We start from the raw sequence: 9713 nt of genomic DNA, 5'->3' as shown, positions 1-9713 counted from the left end.
AATCCTATACACACTTACCTGTACTCATAGTGTACTCATAGTGAGTTACTGATGTGTAGAGATGCAAAGGATTGCAATATTAGAGAGGCTGCAAAACTAGCTTAGGGCTTTCAATAAAATGTCCCTGTTTCACAAGCTTCCCAATCCTATCTCATGAAAAGGGATGCATTCACTTCTCTGATATGCTGATGATGTGCAATTATGGGTTTTGAGCCAAAATCTCCAAAACGCATTATTGATGGCTCGTCTTCGTCTACTTAGCCACCACACCATTATTTTAAGGTAAAAAACAGCAAGCGATATACCCCCTCAAAAAAGTGAAGCTAGCATGGATTTTGGAGTTTTAGTTGGCTTAATGATGTTGGCATAAACCTAATATGGTGCTGTATTCAACTAACTCTTACTCAGAGCAGACCCATTGAAATTAATTGACCTTTTTCATTGATTGCATTTATATCCTGCCCTTTTCTCCAAGGAGCTCAAAGTGGCATACATGGTTCTCCTCATCTTTTAATTCCAACAACAATCCTGTGAAGTAATTTAGGCTGAGAGGCAGCGAATGGTCCAGGGTCACCCAGTGACCAACACTCTAACCCAGGGGTTGGCAACCTAAGGCCCATAGGCCACTAGCGGTCCACAGGACTCATCTATCCGGCCCATGGTGACCCCTGCCGCACCCTGCTGCCTACTGTTACCGGCATGGTGCGGCGCAGTGCAGGGACCAACTTCTGGGTTGATGGCGCCTGTGTGCATGTGCACGGGTGCTCCTCCGACCCAGATGTGTGCTGGAAATAGTGTGTGCGCACGTGTGCAGGATGGAAAAGCGCCCATGCAATGCACACACACTATTTCTGGCGCACATCTGGGTCAGAGGAGTGCCGGAAATAGCGTGTGCACATGCGCAGGGGCACTCCCCCACCCAGCAGAGCATGCATGTGCACATGCTCCGGTCCATCCTCCGACGGACAGAGCGTGGAACCACCCATTGTTCGGTAAGCTAGCCGACCCTTGCTTTAACCAGACCACCACACTGGCTCATCACAATATTAGTGATGACCATTAATTTCAGTGGATCTACTCTGAGTAAAAGTTAGTTGAATATAACCTATGTATTATGGAGGAAAGTGAATCCATTCTTCTTCCACAAAAGCTCATTGTTTTATTTGTCTGCAATTTGTCCAGCTTAATTCACTCTGGATGACCTCATGTGCCTACAAATTTCATCTGTTTCTGTTAAAAGGAGGAAATGTTAAGATATTTAGATTCCCCTTTAGAGAGTTTCATTTTATAGAAAGTTGCTTGGAACCTGAATTACAGATGGAAGCAGACAAAAGACATAGCAACTCAGAAACAGAATGGATTTTACCAGTTTTACCGTTCTAGACATTTAGGGAGGGAAGGATGAACCCTAATAATCAGTTCAGGAGCCCTTCTACTCATTCAATGCAAGAGGAATCCTGAAGCAAAACTCAGTTGTGCAAAGCCTGACCTAGCATTACATTACAGATTATGCGACAGCAGCTGAATTACTGTCAAAAAACTGAAAATTGATACTTTTATTATTACATCCACCCCACAGTTAACAGCTTAGTGTTTCCTCTGCAAATATGATTAATTTTGTTCAGATGACATACAATGACAAAACTGCTTTCTACTCTGAGTTCATGCTTATTTCTACTTGACTTTCTGGTAGGGACCGGTGGAACTGCTGCACTAGGAAAAGTAGAATTCAGAACAAGCTGAGTTCCAGTGCACTAGACATTCCACGTACATTGTGAAGTTTTAGGTGGAATCTGCAGTCTAACTGGATTCTGAAATGGCACACAGAGGTACATGTGGAATGTCCCCAGACATATGTGCAGAGGGTTTTGATGCACCAAGAGACTACTGTTGAATGTTGTAATGCCTCTGGCATCCACCTTATCCGCTTCAGTTCAATCAGACCCCCAATAATTTTGAGGCTTCCCAAGTCCAACTAATGCATGGATTCTATAGCACACGACCATGGACCTTTGTTGAAATGGCTTTGGTTGGCTTGCTGTGAGGAAATTTGAGCTCTGCTGAGAAAGCAACATAAATAAAGTATTAGAAAATACCCACAACAGACAACGGGAACTTTTAAATTATGGGTGACATATCTGTATGTGCATCAGGAGAATTCTGACCATTTGTGAAAAGCCAGCTGCTCTTGTGTGATCCTCTTTTCAATAGGTATCTCAAGGAATTGGTGGCGAGGCGGGGGGACAGGACCATAATGGATCTTAAGGGAATTCTCAAGCCATTCATCTCCTGTCATATTTTGTACTAAAAATGTGAAGGGAGGTCATGAAATCAATTTACTGTTTTGTTTGTTTGTTCAGATTAACCCAATGTCCCAAATAGGTGGTGTCTTCTGGCGAGGTACAGCCAGTTCACCTCAGGTTGTGGTTGAATGTGTTTGTTTGTACTTAGAGAGGGAGAACCTCCGCAAACAAATGGATAAATAAATAAATAAATGTACCAAGTGTAACAACTCACAATATTCGTGATTCAGCAGATGGCACCCAGCCTAAGACTCTGCAAGATGCTGCTCGGACGTGCTACTCTTCAGGTTCCTTTGCTGAGGAAGGCCTTAGAGCAGAGCATCAAAATGGCATGTACATTTTTTAAAACCATGTTTTCTTTGGTCTGTTATGTGGAGTTCAAAATATAGGTGTGTTTACTGTGGGTTAGATTGCTCCGAAGTAGGAGATAGTAGTCATAGTTAAATTAGGTATGAGTCAAAATTGCACCCACAACTTCAGCATCCTCACAAATGTTGTGAGGGGATAGGCGTGAATAAGAGTGCAACAACTGCACTTTTCACTGTGGTCAGAAATCTTTTTTTTAAAAAAAAAAATAAACCCAAAAACTATGGCTTCAGAGTGAGGACAGGAAGCATTGTCCGCATTGCCAGTCCTTCATGATGATGATGTGGGATTCTGTGGTACAAGAAAGTGGCAGACACCACTGACATTGCTGACTGGATCACAAAACAGGCAGTGAAAAGGGGAAGTAAAAGGGCATTTTTTAGAAACAGCTCCCACTTGCAAGCCAAAATATCTCTTTTCAGCTCATCTTTAATTCAGAGGTAAACCACAGTTTGGGATGTAAGAAAGCATTGATGTCCGCTCTGCCCTATATTGGTTGCTTGCAGTGCTGTTTCCATTCTGCCGCATTTCAGCTGTCAACAAAAACTATGTGATTCATCTCACTGTCCACTATGACGAAATGTTATGTAATCAATTCTGTGATTAATTCTGTAATTAATTATGTCATCGTTGCTGTATTCCGCAACATTCATTTCAGTGCAAAGCAAGAAAAAGTGCAAATTGGGAGGGAGGGGGAAGAATGTCATTAATTAGGTGTCATTTGCAGACTAAAAACAACAATGGCAGCAAATATTAATCATGTGCATTGTGAACATGCTGTGAATAAATGAGCACTGGCAAATTCCCAATCCCATTTCTGTTTTTCTTGAAATTCTCCAACATCCGTAAACACAAGGAATGCCATGACATGGGACAGTCGCATACAGTGGGCACTAATATATCACTGAAAAAGGAGAAAGTGCATCACTCAAAAGCAGACACGTTTGTCTAAATTTTGTGTATGCTCATTCATATGTATAGATTTTTCAAATAATTTTGCAATATAATTTAAATATAAATACAATAAATCGCACCATAATGAGAAGTGTGTGAGCAGTTGTTGAAAGTACTAACTTCAAGGCCACTACTCTCTCTTCTTGATCATTACACTAAGTTTGGACGAGATAGCCATTCAAATAGAGAATTTCTTCAAATGGAGGACTGTCCTCTCTAAAATTGGGCACATGGCCATCCTATGGCAAGATTCTTCCTTCCTTCCTTCCTTCCTTCCTTCCTTCCTTCCTTCCTTCCATCTCTCCCCCCCTCCTGTCCAAAATCACACATTATGTACATATTTAAATGTATTTAAACATTCACTGGGTTTTCTTAACACATTTCCACCAGATACACATTGTGGAATACATTGTCTCTCCAAATATAGATTTTTCAAATACATTTAACTATTTTCCTTTGAGGCAATAGGTTTGAAAGATAACTAAGCTCCAATCTCCACATTAATCTGAGAGGTGCAAATCGGTTCTGTTTGCACTGAAGTTCACAAAGATCCAATTATTTAAGCATCTCTAATCATGACATAATTTCCAAGCCTTAGTCTTGGGTGAAGGTCTTTATCGGTGCCTCCACTACTTAAATCTGTGCACAATGAAAAGGAGAATTATTGGTCTGAATTTTACCCCATTTCTGTCCCCCCCCTTTTTTAATTTGTAAAGGAGGTAAGCTCGATATGCTTTCCTATTCAACCACTTTATTTTTGGCAAGGTTCGCAAGAAGACTATACTTCAGCAATGTAAGCTTTTCTTCCTGGAGGCACAATACCCAGACAGGAGGAAAAGTAAATCAAGAAGACAAAATAAACACATTTTCTCATGAAGACTGTAAGCCAACTGGAACTTCCAATTAATGTCCCAGAGGCCAGTTGTTTTTAGTATTGAAAAATTCCACATGTAACACAAACATACACACATATTGCCTCAGTGACCGGCAGGCTGTGATAAAATTGAAAACTGTTGAAGATATGGCAATTAACATTGCACTCCTATCCTGGTATACTCATAAATAAGTCTCATTGACCTCAATGACACACCCAACTAAATGTCAACAGAGCCAGTGAGGTTTCTGAATAAACTTGTACAGTGGTGCCTCGCAAGACGAAATTAATTCGTTCCGCGAGTTTTTTCATCTTGCGATTTTTTCGTCTTGCGAAGCACGGACTTTGGAAAAGCTTCAAAAATCACCAAAGTCTTCAAAAACCTCAAAAAAGGCTACCACACCGCGTGCTATGAGTTGCTCCTCGAAGTGAATGCACGGTTTTAAGAAAAAGGAAACAAACTTGCAAGACAAAGGAAACAAACTTGCAAGACGTTCTCGTCTTGCGAAGCAAGCCCATAGGGAAATCCGTCTTGCGAAGCAACTCAAAAAACAAAAAACCCTTTCATTTTGCGAGTTTTTCGTCTTCCGAGGCATTCGTCTTGCGAGGTACCACTGTAGTTATTTGATGTATTATCATTGGAATTTTACTGCCAGGGAGAAGGAAAGAGGTGTTTCTGGGATTTTCTGTCTCAAGTGCCAAAATAACTTGGCTGGCCTTGGATACAGTTGACTAGGGGACGGGTGTCATTTGTTCCTTCACCTTAAACAACCAAATGGGTCAGCCTGCATGGATATAGCAGGTAAGATATAAACCAAGTGTAGTGATATATTGAGGAGTTTCTTTATTGAAAATAATCAGGGCTTTTCCCCGCAGCCAGAACTCACCAGAACTCAGTTCTAGCACCTCTCAGGTGGGTGCTGTTGCCATGATAAGAGAACAAGGGTGAGTTCTGGCATCTCTTTTTCGAGAAAAATAACACTTCAGGGCTTTTTTCAACCAGAACTCAGTTCTGGCACCTCTCAGGTGGGTCCCATTGCCATTATAAGAGAACAAGGGAGGTGTTCGTGGTGAGTTCCGGCATCTCTTTTTCTAGAAAAATAGCACTGCAAGTAACACAAAGTGTGTATATTTGGTACTTTAAATATGTTCCACTTTTTGACTGTGATCTTCTTAAGGAAGGCAACCAAAGCAGCCGCATGGATGCAATCGTAACTTGGCGTGCTGCAAACTGAGAGACCTTGTCTCTTTACATGGCCATGTGAAAGAAAAGGCAAAGAGGCAAGACCTGCACTGCTTCTTTTCCTCAGTAGCTGAAATTGAGTTTGAAGTCCAAGTTATGCAACAACATAGCATTGTCTCATTTTATTAGGGCCACTGGTTTCTGGAGGTCTTGGCATGGTTTTTCTCTCAATTAACACACTTCTCTTCTTTCTCCGCAGAATCCTTCCTGCTGTTTAGCATTGTAATAAAATGCCATCTTGCAAGCTCCACGCTAGATTTCAGTTTGGGCGACTGTGCTCTGTTTCATAACTGAAAGGGGATTTTTTTTTTAAGAGAGAGAGAGAGAGGAGTGAAATTTGCAAGCGCAAATAAAAAAGAGAAATCAGTCTGAATTTGTGCTAATTGGTTCTGAAGAAGAAGAAAAAACACTGCATCTATATCTTTTAAAAGGAAAGAAAGGAGTCAGCAACAGAAGCCAGACAGTAGCTGTGTCTTTTGGCAGCAGGAGTAATCTAATAAAACATTCACCTTTCAAAAAAAGAAAAAGAAAAAAAGTCTCAGTCCAACAACCTCTGGACACTGGTACGTCATCCCAGCAAGAAATATATTCCACTCTTGGTTTGTGTTTCTTGGACCAATGTAGCTTAGGATGGTTGTTATCCCAAGACCATGCCACCAGAGTTGGAATTAATAATATAAACCAGAAGCGTGAGCTCTGATTGACAGGCTTGATTCTCTTAATACCCCGTAGTGGGTCTTCTACCACGGTCAGAAGTTAAAATTTATTTTGACAAGCTTTCTGCTGGTTATGGAGGCTAGAAGCTTTATACAGGGGTGTCCCATGATTAAATATCTGGCATAGATTATCAACAAAACTCAAAAGGAAAAGGCAACTTAAGGCTTCTTGATGACAAACTAGATCCTGCAGAGCCTAGAACTTGGTTTTAATTAAGTTGTTACCTCTCTTAATAGGAAGGAGCTGTGCCTTTGTCCCTGCACAAGCTGGCAGACAGTAAATACACATGGAATGTCAGCAGCTTGCTTAAACGGAGGCTGTTTTATGGAATGCTGAAACAAATATGTGGAGATTTCCTTGCCCACGAACAATACTTGCTGGTTTTTGTTTGACTGGATGGTAGACAAGACATTTTTTCCGCCTGAGGTAGAGCAACATGTGGCACCCCCACTCCCCAAAACTGTCATAGGAACCTAGAATGATCCTGTTACGTTGCCACCTGAAGCAGAAAATCCTGCAAGCATTTTCCCCACCCCTGGCAGTAAAAATACAATGGGAATAAATTAAATAGCTAAAAATTGCTGCCTTTTAAGGACACCCATGGTGCCTGTGATGATGACTGCTTGGTGGCAGAACCAGCCTCATCCGTCATAAGAAATCTGAGAGGTAAGGTGAGGCTGTGTTAAGAAGAGTAATGGTCTGGCCCTTCCACGAGGCAAGATGAACCAACAAGCACACCTGTGGGATCTGATGGCAGATGTTTTGGGTCCAGTCAGCCACTCCACTCTGCAAATGCCTGGATCTCCAGCTAGCTGGTCACCTACCTTGCCTGTCTCCTCCAATGAAAACTAAGCCAGAGCATTCTTTCTCCACCTCCTGTTTTATTGGTTTGGAAGGAGAAGAGCAGGAAGTGTTGAAAGAGTGGCAGGAACAGGCAGGAAGGGAAACTGGGGTAGCACAGGAAACACAGCTCCTTCTGTCTGCTGCTTTTGCTTGAGTGCTAACCTGCATAAGAGGGTCCCAGCCCAGCAGCAGAGAAAGAATGGCAAAGTGTGTGTGTGTGTGTGTGTGTGTGTGTGTCCTCGGAGGTAGGTAAAGGTAAAGGGACCCCTGATCATTAGGTCCAGTCGTGACTGACTCTGGGGTTGCGTCGCTCATCTCGCTTTATTGGCTGAGGAAGCCAGTGTACAGCTTCCGGGTCATGTGGCCAGCATGACTAAGCCGCTTCTGGCGAACCAGAGCAGCGCATGGAAACGCCGTTTACCTTCCCACCAGAGCGGTACCTATTTATCTACTTGCACTTTAGAATCATAGAATAGAATCATAGAGTTGGAAGAGACCACAAGGGCCATCGAGTCCAACCCCCTGCCAAGCAGGAAACACCATCAGAGCACTCCTGACATATGGTTGTCAAGCCTCTGCTTAAAGACCTCCAAAGAAGGAGACTCCACCACACACATTGGCAGCAAATTCCACTGTCGAACAGCTCTTACTGTCAGGAAGTTCTTCCTAATGTTTAGGTGGAATCTTTTTTCTTGTAGTTTGGAACCATTGCTCCGTGCCCACTTCTCTGGAGCAGCAGAAAACAACCTTTCTCCCTCCTCTATGTGACATCCTTTTATATATTTGAACATGGCTATCATATCACCCCTTAACCTCCTCTTCTCCAGGCTAAACATGCCCAGCTCCCTTAGCCGTTCTTCATAAGGCATCGTTTCCAGGCCTTTGACCATTTTGGTTGCCCTCCTCTGGACACGTTCCAGTTTGTCAATGTCCTTCTTGAACTGTGGTGCCCAGAACTGGACACAGTACTCCAGGTGAGGTCTGACCAGAGTAGAATACAGTGGCACTATTACTTCCCTTGATCTAGATGCAATACTCCTATTGATGCAGCCCAGAATTGCATTGGCTTTTTTTAGCTGCCGCATCACACTGTTGGCTCATGTCAAGTTTGTGGTCAACCAAGACTCCTAGATCCTTTTCACATGTACTGCTCTCAAGCCAGGTGTCACCCATCTTGTATCTGTGCCTCTCATTTTTTTTGCCCAAGTGCAATACTTTACATTTCTCCCTATTAAAATTCATCTTGTTTGTTTTGGCCCAGTTCTCTAATCTGTCAAGGTCGTTTTGAAGTGTGATCCTGTCCTCTGGGGTGTTAGCCACCCCTCCCAGTTTGGTGTCATCTGCAAATTTGATCAGGATGCCCTTGAGTCCATCATCCAAGTCTTTGATAAAGATGTTGAATAAGACCGGGCCCAAGACAGAACCCTGTGGCACCCCACTAGTCACTCTTCTCCAGGATGAAGAGGAACCATTGATGAGCACCCTTTGGGTTCGGTCAGTCAGCCAGTTACAAATCCACTGAGTGGTAGCATAATCAAGACCGCATTTTACCAGCTTCTTTACAAGAATATCATGGGGCACCTTGTCAAATGCCTTGCTGAAATCAAGGTAGGCTACATCCACTGCGTTCCCTTCATCTACCAGGCTTGTAATTCTGTCAAAAAACGAGATCAGGTTAGTCTGACACGACTTATTTTTCAGAAATCCATGCTGACTATTGGTGATCACAGCATTCCTTTCTAGGTGCTCACAGACTGTTTGTTTAATGATCTGCTCCAGAATCTTCCCTGGTATTGATGTCAGACTGACTGGGCGGTAATTATTTGGGTCCTCTCTTTTCCCCTTTTTGAAAATAGGGACAACATTTGCCCTCCTCCAGTCTGCCGGGACATCGCCTGCTCTCCAGGAATTCTCAAAGATGACTGCCAGTGGTTCTGAGATCACATCTGCCAGTTCTTTTAATACTCTTGGATGCAGTTCATCTGGCCCTGGAGACTTGAATACATCTAAACTAGCCAAGTATTCTTGTACTATCTCCTTAGTTATTCTGGGCTGTGTTTCCTCTGCTGAATCATTTGCTCCAAATTCTTCAGGTCGGGCATTGTTTTCTTTATCGGAGAAGACTGAGGCAAAGAAGGCATTGAGGAGTTCAGCCCATTCTGTGTCCCCTGTTTGCATTTCACCATCTTCTCCTTTGGGTGACCCCACTGTTTCTTTGTTCTTCCTTTTGCTACGAACATACCCATAAAAGCCTTTTTTGTTGCTTTTAACCTCTCTAGCAAGCCTGAGTTCATTCTGTGCTTTAGCTTTTCTGACTTTGTGTCTACACGTGCTGGCTATTTGTTTGAATTCCTCTTTGGTGGTTTCCCCCCTTTTCCATTTTTTGTACACATCCTTTTTTAATCTTAACTCA

General features: G+C 42.7%; 1 long non-coding RNA gene across 1 annotated transcript; it reads left to right on the top strand.

Annotated features, from left to right (window-relative positions):
• The first annotated feature begins 1804 nt into the window (after nt 1-1804).
• Nucleotides 1805-6107, top strand: LOC307210123. The gene is made up of 4 exons (XR_013835840.1): nt 1805-2211; nt 2534-2632; nt 5154-5299; nt 5940-6107. It is a non-coding gene; the product is annotated as an uncharacterized lncRNA (long non-coding RNA).
• The last annotated feature ends 3606 nt before the right edge of the window (nt 6108-9713 follow it).

The sequence above is a fragment of the Podarcis cretensis genome, assembly GCF_951804945.1.
Source record: "Podarcis cretensis genome assembly, chromosome: 2".
Taxonomy (NCBI): Eukaryota; Metazoa; Chordata; class Lepidosauria; order Squamata; family Lacertidae; genus Podarcis; species Podarcis cretensis.
The sequence above is the reverse complement of the archived record's forward strand: the minus strand, read 5'-3'. Positions and strand labels throughout refer to the sequence as shown.